Here is a 27,663-nt window from a genome sequence, read left to right on the forward strand (position 1 = left end):
ACAGCCATGAACCCCCCTCCCTGAAGTCCTGACATTATCTCCTGATGTTCCAGAGATATCCATCCCATCCCCCCGATCATGTTTCTTCCACAAGTATGTTAAGTACCCAAAATAAGCTCTTCAAGAAAATGAATCTTTGTCTCTCTGTGCTTAATGCAAAAACACAAACCAACTTTTTGCTGAGAAATGCTCACGCCTTGGTTGGTTTGATTGCAATTCCACCTATGAAAGCAGCACAGCTGTTTAGTGCCATGATGTATGTTTCAGTCTGGGGATGTTTTCACCCCTGCACTAAAATATCTTACATCTTGAGAGGTAAATACAGAATTATGGTGAAGTTGGGAAATACATTTAGAAAATATTTCTCAGAATGTGTCAGGAGCAACACAGGAGCTGAAATGTGAGCTATTTACAACAGCTTAGAAATTAACCTTTGGCATCCAGTCTGTAGGATCCACAGCAGAGAAATGGCACTGGAGGAGTGGTGTTACATCCTCTAAAAGTGAGCAGAGCCTACCCCAGACCAAGACTACCTCCTCCTTTGAGAGAGATAGTTGAAGATAACAGACTTCAAGGCAAAAAAAAAAAAAAAAAAAAAAGGCATCTACTGTAACTGAAAGAGAACTAATGACTCTCTTCTTTTCTCAGGCCTCAGCTCTTTTTCAAGAAGGCAGTGCCTTGAGAAAAGGCAGTAATTTCTGGCTTCAGCTATGAATGAACTAGCTTGTTATCAGCAATTTTACAACTTCCTGTGCTTAGGAACAAAGTGTCCCAAAAAAAGAATTGCTGCTCTCCTTCTCTCTCCTTGAAACTGCCACCCAGGCTTCTCCAGCCCAACAAAAAGATGGTACCAGCTATATTTTCGACAGAAACAATTCACGTGGCAATAGGGGTGAGAGGAACAGTAGCAGAGGTGAGAGTACACCTGGGTCCACAAAGAGGGACAGGGATCACCCTTCTCACTTGCTGAGTACATGGTCAGCAGGGGATCCAAAGCTGGACCAGGCCCAAACTGAACTCTGGGGGTTTCAACACAAGTAGGAAATCAAGATATCAGCAGACACCACACCATTTCTTAGCCTGGACACCATTATTTCCTGGGAGGAAGCACACTGATCACATCAAAACATCCAAAGGCAACCTCAGCCTGGTCTTGGGAGCAGTGCATGGGGTAGGAGACCACTGGAGGTGGACACTGCCCAGTGCTCAAGCACATCTGAGCATATTCAGCTTACACTACTCAGCTTTTACTGCAAGCAAAAGAAAAATGCCCAGCTACTCAATGACCTCTGAATACTGACACAGGAGAAAAGGCTTCATATAGAAGAGGCTTCCTCTGCTAGAAACTGCAGCAGACTTTCTACCCCCAGGGAGGTATTTGATCCTTGAAAGCAATGAGCCCACCTCACCTACACCCTGAAGCATCTTCATCTTTGTTTTGATGAAATTCATGTAGAGAAGATTCTCTGATCTGGAGTCAATGCAAAGATGCAGTTATTAAGCTCCTTTATCCAGTTCTCACTGTCAGGTGAAGGTATAAGCTGTAAGACACCCATCTTAGTATCAAGAGGAGAGCACAGAACAGGATAAGAGATCTCTCTAAGGATATTGAGCTGCAGCAGTCCTGCACTCAAGCCCACTGTCTGAAGTCAGACCTGGCTGGCAGAGCCCAACTGGTTTCAGAATGCTCACAGCTTCTCACTTTTGCTGAGGCTGTTTTACAGCTAGAGGGACTGATGAGCAGATGGCTGATGTGCAGTTGCAGCACACCTGCAGTCAAGCAAGACACAGTTGGTTTTGACCCCAGCCTTATCCTCTGCAGATGGAGAAAATTGCCTCTTGTTCCAGCACACTTTCCTAGTGAGAGGAGAGCCATCTCAAAGGAGCAAACCAAATATTTTAGTCTAAACTCAGGAATCCTTTTAAAAAATTCAATTCCACATTTTCTTCATTAAAAAAAAAAATTAAAAAAATTTAAAAATGCTCTCTACAGCAGCACATACACTGAACTCACAGAAGCCAGCCCAAAACCAGAGAGAAGGGAGGAGAAATTACATTTGCAGAGCAGGAAGCAGACACTTCTGGCAATGGTTCTGCTCAGCCAGAGAGAGCCTCGAGGAGGATTACACAAGAAATAAACTCTGGGCTTAAAGTGTGTAAACTGATCAAACAGCCCTGCTTTGATGCTTGCTCTGCAAGAAGCATTTCAGCAGAATCAATAACACAACCTTGTTCCTTCACTGCGGCGTCTGCAGAAATATTTTCATGTTTCAGCTGTAGTGTTTATGCCAGAAAGTGCAAAGTTTGTGGTGCTTACATTCTGGAGATGCAATCTGTGATGGCACAGTGCTGCAACCACTCAGAATTTGTCACAGGATGGATGATGGAGGATTTTGCCTTCTGCAATGAACAGCAGTGCCAGATTTATGTGCATATTGTATTTCCCCAGTAAGAATGCCTGACTTCACAGAAACCACAAAGAGATCCAGGTGGGGAAGTATTCAGGATATGACAACCACCTATTGCAGATTAGATCAGAAAGGGAAGCTGCAGCTGAGCTTGATATATGGAGAAAGAGTCAGGTTTAGTTTATGGCCTTTTCAGAGCAGCTAAAAAAAACCCCACAGCCATCCATTTTTAACAGTCCTGCTGCATCACTGGTAGTTTTGCCATGGCAAAGTCTTTATATTTGGCAAAACTGAACTAGCAGGGAATTCAAAGCTGTGAATGAGTATCAAAACAGGGAGATGGGCAAGCAGACAACATGCTGAATTTTTGAGTGTTTTTGAGCAGACCTAGATTCTGTCAAAATTAATCTCTCAGCTGGCACTTTTTTCCCCCCCCAAGTGCAAGTCCTTTGTTTTGTTCCAGGTACATCAGTAATAATCTCAGAAGCATAGAAAACAGAATTCTTTATGGTATTTATAGTAGAGATTTCCATTAAGAGAATGAATGGTTTTATTTAAGAGAAAGGGATCTCAAAAACTCTACCACAGTCAATACCTGGATTTATTCATGCTCAGAAGGGCTGCTGCCAGTTGCCACAGTGAATACCCAGCCAGAAAACATCTGCCTTGCTTTTCCTGTGATCCTTCTGTATTTTGCCCTTTCTGCCTCACTGCTCTGGAACTCTTCTGTCCTCATCCTTCTTTTACTGGGGGTTGCCAAACCCCTTTCTCATTTGGCACTTCCACACCCAGGTGACCCAGGATCCTACAAGGACCCAACCAGCCACTGTTGCCATGCCCTGACTGAGCTCAGCCCCCAGAATTGTTCCCCCAACTGGATCCCTGTGAAACTCTCACATTTTCCATAGCACTAGGGCAAAGGATTTCCTTTTGTGAAGCCTTAAGAGCAGCAAATACTTGGATGGCTCCTAAAACTAACTCAGGCTGCTGGAAATAGGTGGTGGTGGTAACATCTTCAAGTGTTCTGAGACTAACCACACAAACCATTTAATTCTCCATATTTCAGATAGTTTTTGCAGTGGTTTCTGTGCCAGTGGAGCTGATGGAATTCATCAAGTAGCAGATGTCTGCTGAGGAGAAACCTGCCCAAGGACTCAGGGCAGCAGTGCCACCAGCAGAGTTCTCCTGGTTCAAGCTCGTTTCCTCATATCAAACCAAAGCCATGACAGGGAGCACTGCATTCCCATTTTGGCTTCTATAGAGATTCTCCACACCACACATGCTTTAAAAAAAAGTCATTTGAAAGAAAAAGATTGAAGCAGGCCACTGTGACATTGCGTGGTGCTCTGTTTGGGGATCAGGGCGTGAAAGAAGTTTCAGCTGCATCACATTTTTGTTTTTCCCATTCAAAGCTCTCTGTAACTTTCAGCTGGGAAGAAAAAATATGAAGACAATTTCAGAAGTGCTGCTTTCTGTACTAATACTCAGAAGCAAAGTTCAGCTCTCTTCCCCACCCCTCCTTACTCCACTATCATCAGGGCTCCAGGCAGATTGAGTGAGCAACACAACGCTGCAGGGAAAGAGAGAGAGAGAGGGTGGTGAAAGTATAGACAAGAATTTTTACCATTTTTCTCTGTTCTAACATTCTTTGAAAATTTCTTCCTTTGATGATAGCATCCAAGTTCCCTGCTTCATTCATTACCTTCATTTCCAAACACCTTTTTTTTAATTTTCATCTAAGCATCTAATGGGAATAAAGGGCATCTCTCTTCAATTTCTATTTTTAAATCCTTTTGTTTGATCATTCTCTTCACTATTCTCTTTCATCCTCTTCCCCAAGTTCTATTTTCTTCCTCCTTTATGCAACTTGTTTTTATAATATTTCTTTCTGTGTTTTCATGATCTGATGTATTCTTTCTGTCCAGTTTTGAACTTTACATTTTGTAAGCCAAGCTATAAACTCCCCTTACTGCTGCAGATTCATGCTTCAAGAACATGTTCTCCTATTTCCTTGTGTGGGTAGGAAAGAACTACTGTCAATGCTGACTCTTTTTACTCTACAACATGACCTCTGTGATCTCAGATGAATTGTTAAGGATGGCTTTCCATGTACCTTCTCACTGTTCCATTTGGCCTGTTTGCCTTTCATCTCTCTTCACTCCATCTTCTGGAAATAAGACACAGCATCATGTGAGCTGTCAGAGCAATTCAGAAGCCTGATGCTGCTCAGCAAATGCAGAGTCATAGACTCTCCCCCCCCCTCCCTCCTCCAAAAAAAGAAAGATTTCCCAATTCTTAGTACAGGAATAGGGTAAGTCAGCACCTATGACCTCAGGAAGGCATCAGAAAGTACATGGTCAACTGGAACAGGGTCAATGAATCCTGAGAGGGACTTTTCCTCCCCTCTTAGTGAAGCAAGGGTCAGCTCCCCTGGGAGGAGACGTAGCTCAGGCACTGCCAAGATATCCATGGGAATTGCATCAGTTGGGCAGTTGTACAGCCCTTGAAACAGATGATGACAAAAGCACTTGGGAACAGTCTCTGAACACCAATTCTTCACTGCCCTTCTGGGCTTAAATCATTCCATTGTTGCTTCATGCTTTGTACAATTTTTCCACTGATTTGTCAGTGCATTTGTTGCTGCTGTTAACTTTGGAGGCTGGCTAGATAGCTCATTGTCTGAGGTCAGGTACATGGTTTCTTTTCTCACATTACCCATATTTCAGCTTGCCTCTCCATTTCAGTTAGAGATAAGAGCCCACTACACAAACTGCTGCACTCAAACCAGTAAAAGAAAAAAGGCAATCCCAGCTGGAAAGGGTTTGCAGCCTGCAGGGAGGCAGTGTGGGGAACACAAGGTGCTTATGACCCTTTGTATATACAAAATATTCTTCCCTCTTTTGATACCCTGCCAGCTCTCTTCCTTCAGGGATCCACAAGTGGTAGCTTTCCAAAAAGCAGGACACTACAGTAAATACATGGGGTCCCAAATCAACTGCTCTAGTTCTTTACAGCCCACTGTTGTATAGCATTGCAGGTCAGCTCCAGAACTCATGCTCAAGGTGAGAAATAGGGAACCTAAACCATCACAGCACAGCCTCAAATACCCACACCCCCTCCTGCATCACCAATGCTGCAAGAATCCATTTGCAGCAGAGTCTCCGTGGATCCTGAGCTGAATTTCTGATACACAAGAGGCACAGAAACTTACACAACTTATGCTAGAACAAGCTTGAAATTAAAAATCTTCCCCTTTGTAGCTCTGGCAGGATTGTCAGGCAGCTGCTCCCAAATGCACAGTTCCAATGCAACAACCTTGCAGGGGAGAGGAGGAGTGGGGGCACATTGCAGCTCATCTCCCACAGCCCACACGGGTGGGAGGAGAAGGTGGCACCCAGCCTTGCACAGCTGCCTCCTGACATTTCCAGGAGTTCCCTCTGCTATTGCCACATCTCTGCAAGTAGCAGAAGAAATCCATCACCCTCTGCTGAAAGTTCTTCAGCAACCTGTTCCTATTTTCATTGGCACAGACCTCAAGAGGGCTCTGGGAACTTGGAAGCTTGGGAGAATTTGCTTCTTACACATTGCTGGCACAGCCAGCACAGCCTTCCAGTCCTGTAACAACCTCTCCTTCCCACATAATTTGTTTTCCCAAACTTTTAGCCATCTCAAGGCTCTACTTGGATCCCTGCAAATGTTTATCAGGCTTCTACGTCACTCGTCCCTGGTGCTGCCCAAGTGGTTGCCTAATGTCTGACTCCTGAAAAGCTATGGCTGTTTATAAAAGCTCCAAGTGATGCATTTAGGGATGAGACACATCAGACCCAGCACACTGTGTCCAAAGCTTTACTATTAAAAATAGCCTGGACTGCATCATTGCATTTGCTCTGATGTAGAGAATTCATGTGCTCTCTCTGGTGCCACTAGTAAATAATTGACTGCTTAATATAATGAATGTCAGAATAATTTAATGTTTAATCTGTCTAGAGTTTCTGTTCTAGTTTTTAACTCTTTGCTGCCTCAGGCCAGCCTCTCCTTTATAACAAGTTACTTCTAGAAGATGATCAAAAGTCACTCTTCTCCTTCACATCTTTTGGGGTCTCTACATGTTCAGCACTGACTTGCTCCCACAATGATTTACAGCCACATTTACAGCAGGTTAAGCCATGACCCTGACCAGCATCTCCCCATCTTCTCCCACCCCCAAAAGATCCTCAAAGAGCCCCAGCTGAGGGCAACCCTCCAGATTTGCTTCTCTCCCCATAAGACTTTTTCCTTTGGTGTTCCACATTTCCAGGAATTTCTCACTGGCAAGTTTCCCTTCCTCAAGCTCTGCACTGAAACAACCAATTTTTCTTTATAAAATATTTAACTGGCTTTTCACAGCTCTCTTGAGGACTCTCCACTGGATAACTGTAAACAAAACAAACAAAAAACAAAACAAAAACACACAAAAAAAAGAGAAAAGCCCTTTTCTATGGAGCTTCCCATGCTGAAAACACTCACTCGCAAATCTTTTTCTTTTTTTTTTATTCCACTCTAAGTTACTCTCCAAAATATCCTTTACTACCTTCTTCTCTGAAAGGCCTTTTCTTCTCCTGGCCCTCTCTAATCCTCCTGTATCTCTTGGGGGAATGAGGACAGGGGCTGTGATGCTTTCAGAAAAATTTGTGCTCTTGCCATTTCCAGAGTTTTTACAACTGAACCAAATTCATCATCTAAAGCCAATGGGAATTCTGCTGAAAGTTCAGAATAATGTTATGCTACTGGGTTACACCAGTAGCTACATGAAAGGGAATGGTCCCAAACACCCATTTTTAATTCATGTGCTGTATAAACTTTCTCTAGGGTTTATGCAAGATTTAAAATTATCTAATCTCACAGCTAAGAAATATCCTAGAATAGGTTTCTAGAAGGTCCTGCAGTTATTTTTGCTCTGTCTCACATCATCTAAGAGGTCTTTACTAGCTATTGCACCTGAATATTATCAGTTTAATTCTTTGTAGATTTTTATATTCCACCTGTGCTCCTAAGACTTCTCATTTGCTATTTATCTTCCCAGTTCCACCTGGGGAGATCAAGACACAAAAAACCACACAAGACAAGAGCCTCTAATTTCATAAGCATTGAACCAGCATTCAGAGATACCAGGACTATGAGGCACATCAGATGGTACCAGGATATTGGCCCTGTTTGGAAGCTGAACTTACATTTTTCTCTTGCAAGATTTCTTTCATAATAAACCACTGCATACATCACAAAGATACCCAGGGAACCTCAGCCATCAGCACACAACAGGTAGAGGTGCTGGTGGAAGAAGCCCTGGCAGGTCAAGGAGTTGATACAAAGCTGAAGACAGCAGGGCTTTTGTTTTAATATTGCATATATTTCAATATTCTTCATCTTGAAAGAGGAAAAGAGCAAGCACAAACCTTCCTTTTTTAAGAAGCACCATGCCACATTTGTGTGGTATTTGCTTATTTTTTCCTGACCATATTGAATTTCCTTCCTTATGTATTTTGGATGAATGTTAGCAAAAGCTACTCAATAGCCAGAGTCTAGGACAGCAATCACATAATTTCATTTCCAGGTTGGTAGGAAACCAGCCCAGATGCAGAGAGACTCACTTCAGTATTTACAGAGTGCTGCCTTTCCATAAAGAGCAAGAACCTGGTTATCATCATAACTTCATTAAATCTGAGACACAGTTATGGGTGAACAACAACCCAGAACAGTAAGATAGAAAAAAACCTAACACTTGTAAGGCCAGACCTATGTCCTTGCACTCTAATCAAGTTGCAAGAGACTTAAATTCACTGGACAGTGTTTTGGACAAAGAGAAGAGAAATGTGTGTAATGGAGTAGCTAATAGCAAGCTCACATCATGGGCTGTTTATTTCCCAACTTTCTCTGAAGCATCTTCCATCTTTTTCAGATGCCTCAATCACTGCCTCTGCTGTTGGCATTCCACAGTCAAGTGAAGGCAGATGCTGGACTGATCTGGTAGAGCCTCTGCTGCATCTTTAGTATACTTCTTCATGTTCTAGACCTAGGTTTTGCTCTCCAGCAACCTTTCTACAACCTTTCCATAAAAAAATGTTTGGAAAAAGCAAACCACCTTTCTTCCCCTCAGCTCCTGTCAGAGCTGTGTTGGATGCAGGAGGTCAGATGGGCCATGAAAGATAGCTTCAAGAACCAGTGCAAATAAAACCCCAGTAAATCCACCTCTCCCTCTGTAACTTGGTCAGTAAAACAAATTTCATGGGTCCTCTAGTAAGGCCCACCATCCAGCCCCATCTCAATGTCCAAAGAGCTCTCACACATCCCAGGAGACAAAACACTGTGACACACATAGGAGAGAAAAGAAACTGACCCAGAGAGTTTCATTGACAGAGCTAAAACACCACACAACACTCTCAGATAAATCTTCTAACTCAAGCTTTGCTGATATTTTGGGGATTCCAATCCACCTTCACAAGCCAAAAAGAAAATAAAGCCTGGGAGCTGTTTCAGAGGAAAGAAGGGAGGTGTGGAAGTAGCAGGACACCTTTAGATATGATGTAGCAGAGCCCAGTTCCTGCCGGCAAACACAAACTCAAGTCCAATTAATGGACTCCATAGTTTCTGTCATTGTGCATGCAGACAAAGAGGCAAAAGCCTCTGTGCTACAAAACATTCCAGTTTTGGAAATGTCCTGTTTTGCAGCAGTGATACAGCTCTTACAGAAAGCTAGAGCTGCTTTGTCTCCTCACTCCCATTTCCTCCCATGGAGCTCTTTCTTTAGTACTAGGCTCTGTGCACTGCTTCCAAAACTTCTGCTGCTATAAAAACCTAACTTCAAACCACCTGACTCTTATTTCCCTCTCCCTAAACCTAAAAAAAAAAAAAAAAATAAAATCACTTCATGATATCTGGGGCTTATAATAGATGGGATGCATGCCAGGGGAACAATAGGAGGAAATGAAAGATGAAATTATTAGCCAGGAGTTAAACAGGAGATGAAATTACTCCAAAGTGTTTTAGATATAAGAGGGTCTTTATTTTTGGAAAAAGCAGGAAGATTCTCAAGGCTAAATCTGGAGGGGGAAAAACGCCTACCGATAAAGAGACAATTGCTATCCTCTCAAATCCTTACTGTTCCACCTCAATATATCTTAAGGACCATTCCTATTCTTGCACACCTACTATATTTCATCTCCCACCCTTGAATTACCTACAAGTCAACAGCACCTTGCACAAAAAACACTGGAGGAGCAAAGCCATACTCAGTAAGACAAGAAAAAACATGGTTTTGGAAACATAACCCAAAACTGGCAGTCAAAAACTTCCCTGATTTAACCCCAGACTGGGCTTCAGACAATTCATACTGGTCTAGCACTGGGATACAAAGTAGGAGCTGAGCAGTCAGCAGGGTTCACTCACCATCCTGCTAAGTAGACAGTGGCACCCATAGCCTGTCCTCCACCAAGAAGCTGCCTCAGACCAAGGGCACTACACACAACTCTTTCTTCTTCCATTTAAAACCTACTTACCAGGCTGGAGAACACATGTGGTCACTAGACACTCATGAGAACCTCCTGTGACCCTTTTTCTTATCAGCATCTTCTGCAGCTGATGGGGTTTGCAAAGGCATCAGCTCAAGCAGCTCATCTTCAGCTGAGGAGCTCAGTTAATTCGACTGCAAGTACACACATTTTTCAGAACAGACAAAACACAAGAGTCTGCCCATAAGGTTGCATGCACAGGGGAAAGGAAAACTACCCAAAAATCTTGACAGGTGTTTATTGTGAACAGCTGCCCCGAAATCTTACATAGGTCTTAGAGTGGGCATTGACAATGGGACTGTGTTTAGAAAGACCTTGAGCCATGCTTATAGCAGCAAAGTGCTCTCTGAGGCACAGCAAGCTGATGTACCAGGGTGACAGTCCCTCAGCACCACAGAAGAAAAACCTGGAAGCATCTTCTGTCCATGATTTTCACTGGGGACTTTTCCTTCCCGCTCCCCATCTTTCCTTCTTCAGCTGCAGCTCAAGGGACATAACTATCCAGAACCTCAGGGTACATCTCATGTCCTGAAAAAAAGAAAAAATAATAAGAGCCAAAAAAGAGCAGAGCATCTCAAAGTCAGGTTCTTTATGCTGTTGTGATTTGAGGTGCTTCCCTCTGCCCATCAAAACCCAGCACTGGCTGCAGCTCTCCAGAACAACCCCAATGAAACAAGGCAGAGTGGTTTCAAAAAGAAAAGAAAAAGAAAAGAAACACAACCTCAAAGTAGAATAAGGTGAGATGGACTCTTCAGTCAGGTCGAAGCATATTTTAAAAAATGAACATGTTTTGGTGAAAAACTAATATCTCCTTTAGCTGCAACTTCAGGTCAGGATGAAGAATTTCTAGAGGAGGCAGGAGATCAGTTATTTTATTTCCCATGCTTTTTTTTATAGTGTTCTATTGATTTTGTTTGGGCATTGAAGATTTTTTGGTATACTGAATTTTTAAGGCTGCTTTTTCTCCTTCCTCACTAATGACGTTACCTAAAGTTGAGCTATAGCACCAGAAGCACTACAGCTTCCTTAGAACCAGTGGTGGTCAGGGCGACCTTCATTTGACACAGAACCTAACATTCATTTCCCTTACAGCCTCCTATAAAAGTAATAAAATATGGCAATTACTATTAATCTTCTTGGCATCACTGCAGAATGATGAAGGCTATTAAAAAAGTTAAGGTTATTGTTCTTTTGCTGAAAGGCAGAATTCCAAGAAAAGGTATATTATTCACTATTTTAAAGTTAAAATAGATAATGTTCCATATTTGTATCTCTGCAGAGAGGCAGGAAATGAGGCTAACAGTGTGCTCCATGACTGAGTGGTAGGTGTATTGCCATGACATGAAAGTGCTCAGACACTTAGCACCAGCCCTGCCCCTTCTATGAGCTTATGAATCACGATCACTTTTCAGTAACCACCTCATCATTCTGCTGGGGAGACTTCATATTGCCCTGGCAACGTCTATTTTATGTCCCATATTGATGGATCTATTAACTAGTGAGTGCCTTCATACTATCTGCCAGGCACTGGTGGTAGCAAGCAGAACCTCTGGGGATTCTCTGTTTTCTGGTGCTTTGTCAGTCTGGAACTTCTCTTGAGCCCAGTTCCCCTTCACAGCCAGAAGATGAATCTGTTTTAGAAAATTTCCGTGCAGCACATCCTCAATGGGTTTTTGACCTAATGTTATGCAAATCTTTGCTCCCCTAGAGAAGAACTGGAGAAAATAAGCTGAGAAATATTCCAGACAGGAATGTTCTGTGTAAAAAAATATATTAGACTAGTTTAAGAGAGGATATTAAGGGTGAATTTGAAATAGAGCATTATTTTGCATTAGGTAAATAGACCAGCTCTGATGCATGTTTAATTTACCTGCTAATGCTGTAGATTCTTCTCTTTCTGAGCATTGCTCCTGGTTGTATCCCAGCCACAGCTTTAGCTCAATCACTGCCTGTGAAGAATAAGTCCTGATTCATTAATGGTCAATAAATACAGGAGAAAAACTGGATTAACACTCAATGATTGGGCCAATGTTCAGTACAGCAGCTATCAGAACACTGTCACTTCCAATATGCTTGAAAATACTCTCAGTGCTCAGAATGGTCAGACACCACGAGGGGGGAACATCAGCTAAAATGGAATAAAACTATGACCCAGCAATGTTTATTTTTCCAGATCTTGCATGTCTTTCTTCTACTTATTAACATCACAGATACTATCTGATCTCCCCAAGTTTCTCCTTACTGTTTGTAGTCCTCTCTGCATTTCTGCTGGCATAAATCAGCCACTGAGTGCCATCACAGGAGAGGTGAGAACAGGTCCTTCAGCCCTGCACCCTCACCTGTGGCATTCAGTAGGTGAAGCCACAAGACACATGTGGCCTGAAACCTGATGCTGTCTGCAGGAGCAGGAAGACCTAACCATGTGCAATATCTATGCACAATAAAACCTGAAAATCCATCACAATCACATTTCCTCACATCAGCCTCAGCCATGGCCCAGATTTATAAGCCCCTTCTAAGTGATTTTGTTCCTAGGAATGCATCCTGCCTAACACCACCTTCACATGCAGCGTGCTGCTTTTGATTTAATCTTGATTAATTATTTTTGTCCAGCCATTCAAAGCCTACTCATCAGGAGCACTGATTTATGGGGCAGGGCATGAAATAGCCAGATTCTATTAGAAAGATTTGTAGTTACAAGACTGAAGCATTATTTATTGGGGTTTCACTAGTAAGTGGTAACTTTTCCTCCAGCACCTGTGAGTGGGCAAGTGGATGTAGTTATGCATTCTTCTGTGTTAGTTACTTCTTTTATTTACTTGTTTGTCTTCACCATCCTTAAGAGAAAAACAATACTTAGGGGTATCTAACTACATATATTTAAATGAGACCTTAATCTTCCCATCAGTAAATGGAGGGGATGGATTTAAGACAGTCAGGACTTTCCAGCACTGAGCATACCTAATACCTGCATCTCTAGGCAAATAAAACACAGGGCTATTGGACTTTTAATTTAATCAGTTAAATACCCAGACATAGAAGTGTTGAACACTGACTTGTGCATCTCACAGATCGTATGAAAAGCTCTCCAAATACTCTCAAGCTTTTGTACCAAGCTAAAAGATGCTGCTCCCGATGTTTCGCAAGCAGTATTTTTGTGAGAGTTAAAAATACACAAAGATCTGAACAAATATTTCCTCTCCTTCTCCCTTGCAGGACCAAGGCCTTTCATTTCCCTGCAGTGAGAGGGAAGGCAGGGGCATTCCTGGGACAGGATGGATGGAGCTGCCCTTGCTCTGCTCCCGGCTCCACTCATCCACGCCTGGAGCTGCTTTAGTGCTTCCCCCTCCTCTTCTCTCCTTTAAACATCAGCTTGTGGCATCTGATTTTTCTCTCTGATTCTGCTGGGGTGTAAATGCTCTGATAGAATAGGCTCTGGGTTTTTTTTCAAAGCTATTAAGCAGTGGGAATGGCTGTGTGTACAAGCAAGGGGCAGTAGAGGGTCTGATAGGAGCAGGGCTCAGAAGGTCAAGAAACTCTGAAACTCAAATAGTTCATGGAAGCTCCTGAGAAATGCCATTCAGACAAGGTGTAAGTGGTTTTTATTTGCTATGAGCCAGGAAGTTAGAGACAGTGCCCTTGGTTTATGGCCTCCATTGTGATGCAGGGCTTCTGATACAAATTAAGAGCTATTTAGAGATTTAAATTAATATAGTCTAACTTGCGTAAAGTTGGTCAGGAAATGGTCCCTATCTGGCTTAAGGTATTGACAACCAAATTTAGGTTGTGAAAGGATTGCTGCTATTTCAGCAGCCCTTCATTTATCCCACATGGGCCAGCAGCAGCCCTGGTCCACAGGCTCTGGACAGAGTCACACACCTGTGGGGTCTTCAGTTCTCTCTCTAATAAAAAGTCCTTTGCATCATGTGCAAGGAAAAAGCTCTGATCAGTAAGAAACATTACTTTTTCCTCTTCACCTTGCCCGGAGGTGCCTTCATTTTTCACAGTCTAAACAGCATTGGCCTCTTTCAGTGTGTACTCAAGAGCTCAGCGAGTAACACGTAGGAAATGAGAGGAAGGATGCTGGCAATTCTGTGGCATCTTTTGTAATAGATGGGGTCTTAACCCCAGTGTCCTGGATAAACTCCAGTTCTGGTAATTGCATTCTGCATAGTTAAAATCCCCCTGCAGTTTCAAGTGAATCCATTATTCTTCACTTCCTTTCCTAAATTGCTGTGCAGCTTTGCTTTGTGCTGCTGAAGAGTTGCTTTGTTTCACCTGAGGGATGATGGCATTTCATGGCTCTATGAAATGGGCCTGAGTGCACAGTTTGTGCAACAGTCACTGAAACACTTTGGGATTATTCATCATCAAGTATCCGTTCTCTGCAAATGAATGGGTTCAGAATGCTGGGTGAAGCAGCACAACACAAAGCTCTGCTTCTCTCTGTAGCTGGAAGCTGGTAATGTAAAACTTACACGGGCAGTAAAAGATGGAATTTTTCTAAAATTCCCCTTATCCAGCTAAGCAGTCAAGCTTTAAGTGGCTGTCTCAGCCTTTACTTTCCCATATTGTTATTGATTAATTGCTCTGCTTCAATTTCCTTGTTCTAACTGGAAACATTACAATTCTAACTCCAACCTCTGGCCGTGATACAAACTGGTTTTAAATCTTTGAATGGTGTCAGTGGGAGGAGGTGACGGGGGGTGGAAGGAAAGCTTTTTATTTTCATTATTAATTTTCATATGTTCCAAGACTTAGTAATTCCACCCAGATGTAGGGAAACCACAAGGTATTTCTGCTGCAGTCAAACCCAGGAGATGCCTCAGCATCATAAACTTGCTCTGGCATGATCTTGTCCCAGCAGTGTGGCCTGGTAGGAAGCATGGGGATATTCCACAAACATCAAAACATACCAGTCTTTCTGGAGCTGAGCCAGTGACCTTTTTCAGCTCCAGCTGGTTGAGTTATAACTTTGTTCCCCTTTGAGATCTGGGCTTGTCCTTATTGTACTCATTGCCTGTGGCCTTGCAAGAATGTCACAGGCGTCTTCTGAATTTCCATGTCCTGGAAGGAGATGGTACAGCTCTGCATCCAATGGGAGAGATACACTTTCTAGGAGCCTCAGCAGGGGAGAAAATAGACTCCCACCCTTGAAAACAGCATTTTTTTAGCTAATACTAGTCCTTTGACCTGAGGCTGTTACCCACAGCTCAGAAGGTCAACACAATGGCATAAGTAGATCCCTCATGCCCTTCCCTTCTCTGCCAGACAGGCCACAATCTGCTCCTGGATTGCTCCAGCACTTCTTTGATGAAGGCTAAGAATGAAATCAAGAGAAAAGATTATAGAAAATTTTGTATGATGTGGCATCCTGGGAAAAAAAAAAAAAACTTAATCTGAAACAGAAGAATGCTGGCTTAGGAGCCACATGTGCATCTCATTTAGAAAAAAATCTATACTATTATTAAAGTAGCCACAATGAGAGTATTAGCTACAAATTAGGTATATGTACTGGGAAGCAAGCTTTATGTAGTGTATGGGAGAGGGGGAGCAGTGTGTCTTACACTGTGAGACAGATCAAATAAGCAGCTGAAAGATCTGAGGGGTAGGCAGAGGTCAGCTCAGGATCCAACTGAGCTTCAATGGCATTTTACACATAAATAATATTTTATACATAAACCACAGTATTTTAAGAACAGTCCTCCAGCAAATAAAATATCAGAGAGTAAATATCAAGTCTCTCCCTGAAGATTTGGAGGGGTGGGGAACCCACAACGTTACAGTGTGCTGCACCTCCCAGTGCCAAGGAGGAACTTCATGGAACTGCTTCCAGTAACTTCATGGAATTGATCCCTTGGAGGACTCCAGCATCTCCACGCAGCAGCCTCATGTGGTGAGAGAGGATCCCAAAAATCCACCCAAACCAGACTGCCTTTTCTCCAGGTCCAACCCATCACCTTTTCCTGCAGGTCTTGCAGCAGCTGGGGCTGCTTCAAGGGTCCCCTCTCCTTCCTCCATCCTCAGCCCTGTGTTGCAGGATGGGTCTTCTGGAGGAAAAATTAAGCCATTTGCTTCCCACATGCCCCTTGGCCCTATCATCCAAGCTTGCTCCCCTTCCTCTGTCAGAAAGGAGGTGAGATTCTATCCTTAGCTTGAATATTGACAGTATCTTTTAAAATGCCTATGAGAACTGGCTGGAGTGAACTGTACTCCCCCAAGCCCAGTTACTGGCCTAATTTTGAAAAAGGGGATTTTCACAAGCAGTGTTTCAGGGATTTTGAAAGTTTTCCAATTTTTTTTTTTTTTTTTTATAAACAAAACCGGGAAATGAGTAGTATAATTTTTTTTTCCATGTTCCTCTCTGTCCTTTTTCCTCCTCCTCAGTGAGAAAGCCAGAAGAATACATGAAAAATTATTCTAAAATAGATTATTTTGATTAAAAGTCCTGTCAGAGCTTTGATACAAGAACGCCCTTTTACCAACAGGGACAAGGTGGGGAAAGGACTGTGGAGGACAAATGAAAGGAATATTGCCTCTGCCTCCCAGCCAAGTTAATTCTGTTACTGAACTATCGTGAGAGCAGTATTTACATAACCACCCTCGGTGGGAATCTTACACACAGAGCTGCTCCAGCTTCCCAGCCAAAAAAAAAAAAAAAAAATAAAAAAAATGGGCAGGGAGAACTCTCAAGGCCTTTGCATTTGTGCAGTGATTTAATTTGCAGGCACAAGAGCAGGGCTTGGGCAGGCTCCCTTAGCCCCCTCGCTTCTCCCAGGAGGGTTTGCAGGGGAAACTCCTTGGCCACTCCCGGAGGCGAGCTCAGAGCACCCTCTGCTGTAACCCTGCAGAGCCAGGCTGGGTGCACATCTGGACACAGCCACTGGCTGCAGACAGACACACGGACACCTCAGCTGGGTGCTCAGCCCTGGCACAGAGCATCCTCCCCATGGCTGGGGACCCAGGTCTGCTCGTGCCCCTGGAGAGGGGTTGGCTGCCAACTTGTGCTTGTGTGCTTTCAAAAAACTCATTGCCAGGATTTTAGGCATCAAAACAGGCTGGTCACCTCCTTGAAGTTTCCTTTTCTTCATGGCTAACCATATTAACAGAGAAAATGTTTCTGCTATTCAAAACATAAACAGGGCTAAGTTTACCTACCAAACACTGGTTCTTGTTGTGCCTTTAGGCACCAGATGGAATAGTACCTCTAGGATATTTATTTCTCATAGGGAAACCCTGTAATCAAACCTAGGCTGAAATCTTTCTGATAAACCAGAGTGAGCTCTGTTAATCTCACACCACATTTTCCCATCCTCCTATCTTTACCATGGCTCTTTCCATCATCCTCTCCAGTTTTGCAGCATCCTTTCCCAGAGCTGCATTTGCTCTTCCAGTCTCACCACTGATGGAGCAGATAGAGGTTAACTCATGCACTCTCTGCTCTCCTATGTCCCTGTGCTCAGAAGAGGTACAGGTCAGCAGCACTTATAGTGCCTTATTTCATTTTAAAATTTCATTATTTGATTTGATTTGCTTTAAAAAGAGAATACATTTTCAATTGGGAATATCACTGAAAACAAATTCACCTGTTGCTTTTAAGACCTGCACCTTTTCTTTGATCCCAATGAAATACTACACCCTGATCCTATAAGTGAAATTATTTTGAACCCAGGTGAATTAACATGACCTTGTTTATTATGTATATTTAAAAGGACATCTGGCACAATATGTTACAACCTTGTTTTCTTTAGAGAAAATTCTAAGTGTATGCCTCAGTATTTCATACTACATGAGTAGTATGAAGTACTACATGAGTAGTCCAACTTCTTGGACTTTCAGAATTTGCCCTACTGACAAGTAAGAATTCTCCCTCCTTAAATAAGGATGCTTACCTTGCAACCCCTGCAGTTGTCCACATGACACCCTCTGATATGTTACTGAAAAGAAGTCACTTTTGCCTTCAAAAGGAGTTTCCTCAGGAACCTGTGTCCTGCCATCACCTGGTTTTCTGGAAAAAAAAAAAAAGAAGATATAGCCACGTTAAATATATATTTTTAACCACCACTGGTTCTGTTTCAAACTGTTAGTTCCTCAAGACCCTAGCCATAAAAGAGCTGTAAAAGCAACTGATTGCAAGAAGCCCTTGCACTGTCCCATGGGCACTCATAGCTCTTTATTTACGATCGAGACCACAGAAGAAGTGCAGAGAAAATTGCACTTACTCACAGTCCTTGGAGCAAATCTTTTCCCCTGAAGAAGTGAACGTTAATTTATTGTGTAAATACAATTTAGGGTCACTCTTTAAAGCAGAGACGATTACCCAAGGATGGAAGTATAAGCTATTACAGGCATTGAGCAGACAAAGCAATGTGTTCTCAGAATCAGATACAATCCATACTTGAATGCCCAAGTCACGCACGAGGAGCTCAGCAAGTACAATTTTTAAAGCAATTGAAATATCAATATATACCTTTGCATTATTTTACTTGCAATCAGACCATTATTGAAGCATGCATCAACTGAGCTGCCCAAGAGATCTTACATGAGGGCATTGCACAATCCATGGTGACAAAACAGGTGGCACACGCACAGCTCACACCTCTGCCAAAACAGGTCCCAAGTGGTCACTCCAGTAGTGACTGGAATTACTACAGAAAATGCATCCCCTAAAACTCACATCAAGAACATTAGCAGGAATTGTAGAAATAAAGGCACTGATCAAAGGATGCATTATTTAGAAACTGAGTCCAAATTTTTCCACAAAAACATGACACTTCCATGGGTCACTTTGCAGACAACAGCGGGGAGATTGCTTCTGGAGCCTGGGACCCCCAAGCTCTCTGTCCCATCAGAGGATGTTGTGCTTCATGTCAAAATATAGATGGTTTGGAGCATAGACCAAACAGGATACCTTTTTTTTTTTTTTTTTTTTTTTTTCTGTCTACAGAGGAAACCAAATGTCTTTTGTTAAAACTTGTGTACAATCAGACTAAAAAACAAAGCTTTGAATAAAACCTTTACTTGCTATAAGACATCTTGTAGCTGACTCCTTCCTCAAGATACACACAGGGACTTTCTGCCCTGATACAAACCACTTATACAGTGTAGCATCCAGCCCACTTTGATGATAAAAGACAGTAAATTGTAGGTAGCTAAGAAAAGCCATACATAACCCTGAGATTGCTTCTGTTGCTCCAACAGACATCTTTCCCAGAGCAGGTGTGAAGAGCAGTGTCTACCTCTCATACCTTGGCTGACTGTTCTCCTCAGATGAAATGGACCTTTTTCTTAAAGAACAATTTGTTGATGAAGACTCCGTGACAAGAGAAAGACAAGAATCACTGATAAATATTTATCATCAGTTATTCTTTCTTTTCTCAAGAAAGAGAATATTCTCCTTACTGAGAAAACAGCATCTCATTTGACTCAGCACAAACCAATTATATGATGCTCATCATCTTTCAACTTTTATAGGTTCTTAATTGCTGTGGGAGAACCAGTTGTTGTTAAATAGCTATTTATATATAATCCAGATATTATGATCCTTAAACCAGTAAAATGCACAGTTTATGTGTGCCCATTAGTCTTAAAGTTTTTAGCTTCTTGGATTAGACACATGACCCTTGCAAACAGTCCAGTTAGCAAGATATGTACAACAAATATAAAATGGATATAATAATATATATACAGATAATATATACACAGGTATGTATGTGCAGCATACTAATACACAGACACACACACAGAGCTCCCTAATGCACCCTCTCCCCTCTCAGCTAAACCAGAGAAGATTCCAAAGGTGTGCTGCTACTTAAAACTATAATTTTCTCCATCTGCATTGCTCCAGGCTCTAAAAATTCAGGAGTTCATAAATAAACAAAAAAACCATAATGGCATCTAAGAGTAGTAAACATAACACAGTTTTAAAGGTGTCACAATCTTAACTTGCCTCTGAATTTTTTCCCTGCAGCTTTGTGTGTTCAATTTTCTGTTTGGAATTCAGTTTAGTGCACTGAATATTTATTTCTTTCCTCTCCTCTAATAAAAGCTGGGATGCTAATGAAACACCACAGCTAAATAACCTTGAATCCCCCCCACCAATACCACGAGCAACAAGTCCTTCAGATCCTAAATTAGTGACTAACAAACAAGGAAGAGTCACCAGCAGCTTTCAAATAGGACACAATGGAATGGACTTTATTCCTCCAAACCCTGTGAGATGTCTGTCATTGTGAGATCCTCAAAAAAGGGCTGTTCTGAACCATAAATACCAGTTTGAAATATCCTGCTGATGGAACTTCAAGGACATTGTTGGTTCTCCAGCCCCACAGAACACCCCCCCATAGCCCCACAACCCTTCTGATACAGCTGAAGGTAAAAGAACTTGAGTTTCCCCAAGCAGACACACAGCTGACACAATCTGGTTAATCAGAAGCTGAATCTATGGAAAAACAGGATAACAGGAAGCAGAAGGGAGTTAAAATAACCCAAAGACTTCACTCAGTTGAGAGCATTTGCCTGGTCCTTGAGGAAAAATCACTGCTCCCAGCAGGCAAGCTTCACCTTGTCCTACCTGAACAAATGACATTCACCATCCCAGTCTATCAGAGAAGATGAGATGGAAGAGTGTGTGATAAATTGCTGTAATTAAAGGAAGAAAAAGGCACCAAATTAGCTGTCAAAGAGCAGGACTGGAAGACAGCACCTGGGATGAGCTGCTGCACAATATGCAGCTCTGAGAGGAGCTTCACCACCCACTTGGGATATTCCAGGCAGTAATCTCAAATATCCTCAGGTTCTGCTGTCACACCTGGGGAATGAACCTGGCTTGCACCATTCTCTGGCCATCTCCTACAGCCTCTGTAGGACACTTCTTTCCCTTGCCTTTCAGACTGCTGTGCAACACTGCTGTCTAAACAAGTAAGGGAGTGAGTTGATATCCCAGGAGCTTTGTAAGGCTCTGTGGGAGGCACTGGGATGCCAGCTGTGGCACACAAGCAAGAGCTTAATATTGCTGTACCACTGCCTGCAAATGGTGGTTGCTAGGAGGCAGATCTTATACGAGAAACCTGAAAGGAAGCAACGATTTCAGGTCAAGTTTGGGGCTCACTGAAGTCTTTACTTTGACATTAAATAGGATGTGACCCATCCTTTAGCAAAGATAGTGGAGTTTTGTGAGGAAGTGAAAATGGTTGTCACCCAAATGGCTCCAGGTAATAAGGATGGATGACAACAGGCCATGGGGGGGGGGAAGAATGACTGAGGAAAATGAAAAGATGACATCAAGCCCCTTTTGTGAACAGAACCCTGCCAGATAAAGAATCTGACTGGAAAAGCTAACAATGAAATTTGCACAAAACATATTATTCCTAGGCTGCTCCCATGCCAGGGTTAAATTTGGCAGAGCCACTGGGGTTTTTCCACTTCTCACATCCCATGGCCATCCTCCCCCACACAAAATCCCTCTCCCTCTAAAGTTACACATAACTGTTGCTGCCCTTTGCTTGCCTTTCTGCTCTCCTGCTTTGGTATCTTGGCATGATGTTTGGTGTTGATTTGGGCAGTAGGATGTTTAATGGACTCTGGTGGGGCTGGGAGATGTTTCTGCCATGCAGTGTAAATCCATCCCAGCCCCACGCCAGACCCTCTCTGCTGTGTGCACAAAAGCACCCTGGAAGCCCTGAAACATCACGACTGTTCTGAGGAAGCACCAACAAGACTAAAGGAACTTCCAAAGTGGAAAAAAAATCCACATCAGATCTGGCTTGGAACACAGTCAAATAAACCAAATCCCTTCCTGCCTACTGTACTGTTGCAGGACGAGTCCTTTTGTTCAGCATCACCTAACAGCTCCCTATTAACAAAGCCCCACGTGGGCTCTCTCCTCATCCCAGCTGAGGTCTGGCAGGTTTTCAGCTCCTTTCCAGCTGTTCCAACACTGCTCATGCTACAGAATCCCTGGGAGCTGGGAAAATTGCCCAGCAAGCCACCTCCTTTATTCTGGGGAAGGAAGGAGCTCCATCTATCTGGTGGGCTGTCCCCAAGCAAGAGCTGGTGACCAGGACACCACAGCCAGACAAACCTCTCTGCAATCCAACAATTGTAATGACCAAAGTGATGTCCTCCAAGTCTCACTCCATCCTGACTAACCCAAGTCCCAGGCAGGGTAGACCGACCAGTTCTATCCATGCTGGTACCTCTGTTTCTCTGCCATTTACTTTTTCTGACTTGTCTCTCATGTGACAACATGCAGCACACCCAGCCTCCCCCCAGCCCCCCTGAGCACTGCAGGGTTTAGCAATCTCTTTTGGCATCCTAACCTGGATTTTTTGTTATTATTTTATTTATTTTCACTGAGAAGAAGACACAGAGAAATTAGGTAAGTCTGCAACAACCAGACGTGGTTTTTTTAAGTGTGACTGTTTTGATAGGAGCTTCAGAAAGATAAAAACATATTGCAAAACAGTTGAAAATGGTATTTTCAATGCCTTGAAGAAACTCCCTGGTGGGGTTTCAAAGTCTCTGCTTATTGCAGAGGTATTCCCACTTACTCTGGTCCTCTGTGGAGGAATAGATTCCTCAGCTTTTGACAGTGCTCTATAAAAAGGGCACCTCTCTTTTGCTAGTGAAAAAACCCAAACAAGAAAACCAGAACATGATCAACTGTGATCTTTGCTCCATGACTGCTAATATGGCTTTAGGTATGTCATGCAGAGTTTCCATGAGCTGAGGACTGGACCCCTCATATGCAGAAACAGTAAAGCCTTCCCTTCAGTACCTACAGAAATGAAGGAACAACTAAAGACAACAGTCCAAAAAAGCATAAAAATGCAAGTCTTTTTCCCAATAAAACCTGGTGTCTGATTTTTAGCTGGCATGATATCCAATCCCTTGCTTACACACAAATATTTGCCCTACATGGGTTAATCATTAGAAGCTTCAAAAGCCTTAGAATTATATTCTTCATCAGTCAGGGATTGAATCACAAAATTCCCTGCCTGGGACTGACAGGATCCAAACTTTGTAGTGAAAACTCAGCTTGAAGTTCTCAGCTCTGCAATCATCCCATCTGCATGCTGTCACTGCCTGCTGTGAACATCCTTCACAGGCCTATTACCTGGAGTTGGATCAGGTGTGACAATATGCCAGGAGAGCCTTTCCCTGAGTAAATCAATAAAGTGCCCAACAAAGTTAAATCAAGGTATTATAAATGTTAGCAGATAATTTTAAATTTCATGGATGGAAAAAATGAAAGCTAATTTTTAATGATTTCAGATTCAAAGAATCTCATCAACTGCTGGAGACATCCAATAATTCAGAAGACACAAAGCTCTATCCCACCTGTGCTACAATCCCAGGACCACGAGATGAATTTCCTTGCAAGGAAACTGCACAGGGAGCAGACCAATGCCTGTTTTTCCACATGGCCCTCCTGGGGCTCCCAGTCCCAAAAAACATAGTGGTCCATCAATGCCAACTGCTGCTATCCTTACAAAAACAAGTGGCAAAGCACTGGCTCCCAAATAGGAATTAGATTTAGATTGATTAAGATAGCCATTGTATGTCAATCTATTCCAATATAAATGGATTATTTGGAATGTGTTCATTGAAGACTAACAGCTCCTGACTGCAATGTAGATGCATGGCTAATTACAAAGTCAAGCAGTCATTATTAGTATTTCTAATGATCAATTTGTATTCCAGCAACATAAAATCATCAATTTTAAAGCTCCAACAATCATGGTAATTGGGAGAAAAAGCTGTGCTCTATGCAGAAAGCAATCAGCTGACTAGTGCCTGCTTGAAATAAGAGGCATAAAGCTGAGTTTAAAACCAAGAGCTCAGAATGGAGAGCTGGAGGAGCAGCTTTTAGCTTTTATTTTTTAGGAGAGACAGCCAGGAGGAGGCTGAATGAAAAGGTCACAGAAAACTTGCTGCAATTGGGATACACACAGGAGTCTATAAGGATACAAACTCCGGGCACAAGGAGGCACCTTGATACAATCCCAGAGTGATGGAGAGACACCAGAACAAGCTGTCTCTGTGTACAGATGAGATTTGCTCAATTAGATATACTTAAATAGAAGAGATTTCCATAGGAAAACAGATGAGTTATAACTTCCATTCTGCATGTCAGGAGAAGGAGCAGCAGTAATTTAATACCTGGCACTTGCAATTCTGTGCAGCCCCAGTGTCGTGTTGCTGGGTCACTGGCAGCAGGAAAGTAAACAGGTTTTTTTTTCCTGAAGAGATGGTGTCTTGCAGTAAATTGGGACCGAATTAGATTTATGGAGCACTGCTACACTTCAAGGCCTGTGGAGAAGAGAGCTTTTCCACCAGACCAAGGGACACCTTCCACAGGTTTCTTGCTGAGGTTGTCAGGACCGAGGCTGGCACAGGCTGGTGGCACTGTGAGTGCTGCCTTGAGGCCCCTGCTTCAGAGATGGGTGAAAACTTCCCAGTCAAGTTTCTGCTTTTTCCTTTTCAACAAAAACTGCCACTTTGACCGTATGGCCACATTTTGTGTGAACTGCTCTGGTTCAGCTTGTTGCCTTCATCTGGGAGTGAGCAAATCATTTTGCTGCCATACAGCTGAAATGTGTCCTCTTGGCTCTGGGTTGATTTTTACATATTTTTGTGGCAAAAAAAAGAGAGCAATTTCTGTAGTGGTTTTATTATGCACAGCAATGATTTTGTTTGTTTTTGTTTTTTTAATGATGTATTTTTTCATGTGGGATATTTTGAGCAGCTTCAGGACAATATGAAAGTCTGGGATCTCTCAACCCCTCACACTACAGAAGTTTTCTTTAGCTTACTGTACAAACAGCAATTTACAATGGCATACACAGCCCAGCATAAAAGCAAGGGAAGGCTCTTCATTCATCTTGCAAATCTGTTCAACTCCTTCATCTAGGAGGAAGTGAATACAGCATACTAAAAAAGAAGCATTTTTTCCCAGCTAGCTAAGGGGGTTTATTCCTGTTTCCTGGAAGCACCACTAGGTTTGTGATCTAGTGACTTCTGAATCTCAATTGTTTTGCAAGAAAAAGCTTTCCCTAAAAATTGCCAGCACTTTTGGTATTCCAAATCAAGACCTGGCACCTCCCCAGCTCTAATTAATGGTGGTTATTTTTCACCATCTCCAGTAGCAAAAACACAATTGGCCCACAGGCAGAGCACACACGGTTTCTGCCATGACCTGCTGGGCAGTTACCATTCCCAGCATCACAGAGACAAAAAAAAAAAAAAAAAAAAAAAAAAAAAAAAAAAAAAAAAAAGCATGGCAGCCTATTTCTTTTTTTTTTTTTTTCACTGAAAATAAATGTTGTACTAAATCACCTGCTTATCACTCACTAGACATTTGCAAATAAATCCAGCCTTAGGTTTCAAGTGCATCAGAAATTTTCCACCAGCAAACACTGATTAGATGCAATATGCTCTGTGGGAACATATTGATTTTGTCTGACCTTTGGACATAAACTGTGTCTGGCTTTTTACATGTCCATCTTTACTTTCCTGGCTCCCTCACTGCCTGCTTGCCAAAGTTCAGAGAGAAGGGGCTTCTGGGATGGGCTCACAGTTCCTGACATCCCCAGCACCCCCCTGCCCCAGCTGCTCTCCCTTGGGGCCAGAGGAACATGAAGGAAATGCTCAGTATGGCGGTGCTGTCATGGGGAGATAAAATTGTGGATGAGTTGAGTCCAGTAAGACCTCTCAGAACAGAGTCTGAGGCCATAAGAACATGGTTGCTTTGCGGGCTTAGACCCAGTCACATACCAGAAGAGGAAGGTGGTCATGGTTGGAGACTCAGAGGGGCAAAAGGACCTGAGCTGAGTGGTTCTGGAATCTAGCATAGCCTTGTCCCAGGCACCAGCTACACCTCAACATCCTCAATGCACATGAATCTGACTCGTCCCAAAACCCTTCCAAAGACTGAATGGTCCTTCCCAGGAAATCCTTGGGGCACTTTGCCAGTCTTTCTGCCAGGATCCCTTCTGCTCCCAGCGTGACACAGCTGCCATTTCCACTGCTCTTGCCTTCCCCTTGCACAGCAGCCAAGAAGGATTGGCTCAACCTGGTCCCATCTGCAGGGCCAGCCCAGTCCAGCATCCCCATCCTGCCTGTCCCTAAGCCCCTGAACTGCTCCCTACCTAATGCAGGGGCTGGGATGTCTTTGTTTTGCCAGGACAGGGTGGAAGGAAACCACAGCCAGACCCACAGACTCCCTCTACACTTTAATCTTCAGCCAATATAGACCGTGTCAGCAGTCACCCAAATCTAGAGGGACAAGAACATTACTCAGAGAAAAAACTTTTATGGCAATTGCTTGATGTTTTGCTCAGTCAAAAAATGAAATCTCAACAAAAAAAATATGCCTTTTATTCTGGGACACTGGCACGTTCTACAGCAGGACCGGATGCTGCAATGACAACACAGTGCTCAAAGTGTATTTTAGCCTTGAAAAAAATACACTCAGAGCTCAGGGAAAAAAACTTCAAAGTGCTGTGCCTGGTTCAAACCCCTCGGTGTTAATATCTGTCTGATCTCCTGGCAGCATGAGGAGGTGCAATCGCCGTTGTCACCCCCCTGTAAACCTCTCCTGCTTTGTTGTTTGGGCAGGCAAAAGGGCTCAGCAGCCCCCCCAGCCCTGCCTGTGGATAGTCTAGCACTGCATATGTTAGCAATGAGCAGCCACAGCCCATTCTCAGCATATGAGCTCACTGCAGAAAATGAATCTCCTTCCTTTTTTAATTCCTTGGCAAGTTAGGAGGCTGTTCCTGCAGCTGTGCTGGAGCAGCAGCCACCGACTCCAGGGCTGGACTTCTGCTCAGGGACATTGGGAGGGAGGGTGGCAGGTGGAGAGGATCTCGATAGCCAGGGTTGGAGGAGCCACTGTAATATGAAAGCTGCAGTGATTCCCTCGTTTAGGAAAAGTCAACACAAATAACCAAAACCTCAGCACCACAGGGGAGCTCCTGGCACGGTGTCAGCAGCTGCAGCATGTGACAGCTGCCCTGGGCACATCGCTCAGTGCCATGCCACACACAAACCTCCTGGTTCAAGGGGAGCATTTTGAAAGCAGATGAGTTGTGAATTGATAAAGTGTCAAATAGTTCTGACACTGTCTCCAGAGATCACATCAGGAGTCTCAGTTACGCTCCATCCCATTATGGAACAGCAGATCCCCAGGCAGCTGATACCCTGCCTGCTCAGCTCGCAGCAGATGGGTCCAAGGAAGCTGCAGGGAGATCCTTTGGATCCATCCACTCCCAACTTAGATCAGTCACAACAAACACCAAAACCCCTCCATGGTTACAGACATTTCTTTGAACTTTATGGCACCTTCATCCTGCCATGGCCACCTTTCCACCTTAAAGGACTGGTTTCATGAGGAATGGTTTGATGGTCAAGCTCTGCCCCTATGCAGAAAACCCCTCTGCCATCCATACAATCACCTTGCCAGTGACCCTGGCTTACCTGCATCTGCACTAAGTTTATTCTAGGAACAATATTTTCCAGGCATAGTCATGCAATGGTGAAGTGTAAATTCGTATCAGTTTTCCTTTCCTTGCACTTTCCTTGAACAAAGAAAAAATTTCACTGCCATACTTACTGAAAGAAAAGTAATTAATCTTGTGACAAGACTGTGACTCTCAGATGAGCCAGCACCTCATTTAAATGATGGGCACTGCTTTTCTTACCTGCCTGGC

At 43.1% G+C, this 27,663-nt stretch overlaps 1 long non-coding RNA gene across 1 annotated transcript; it reads right to left on the reverse strand.

Moving 5' to 3' along the window:
- Positions 1-3,672: 3,672 nt before the first annotated feature.
- LOC115599012 lies at positions 3,673-12,069 on the reverse strand. The gene is made up of 4 exons (XR_003988077.1): positions 11,823-12,069; positions 10,220-10,480; positions 9,941-10,086; positions 3,673-3,837 (listed from the first exon to the last, which is right to left on the reverse strand). It is a non-coding gene; the product is annotated as an uncharacterized LOC115599012 (long non-coding RNA).
- Between the last annotated feature and the right edge of the window lie 15,594 nt (positions 12,070-27,663).

This window comes from Calypte anna, chromosome 12 (assembly GCF_003957555.1).
Source record: "Calypte anna isolate BGI_N300 chromosome 12, bCalAnn1_v1.p, whole genome shotgun sequence".
Classification (NCBI taxonomy): domain Eukaryota; kingdom Metazoa; phylum Chordata; class Aves; order Apodiformes; family Trochilidae; genus Calypte; species Calypte anna.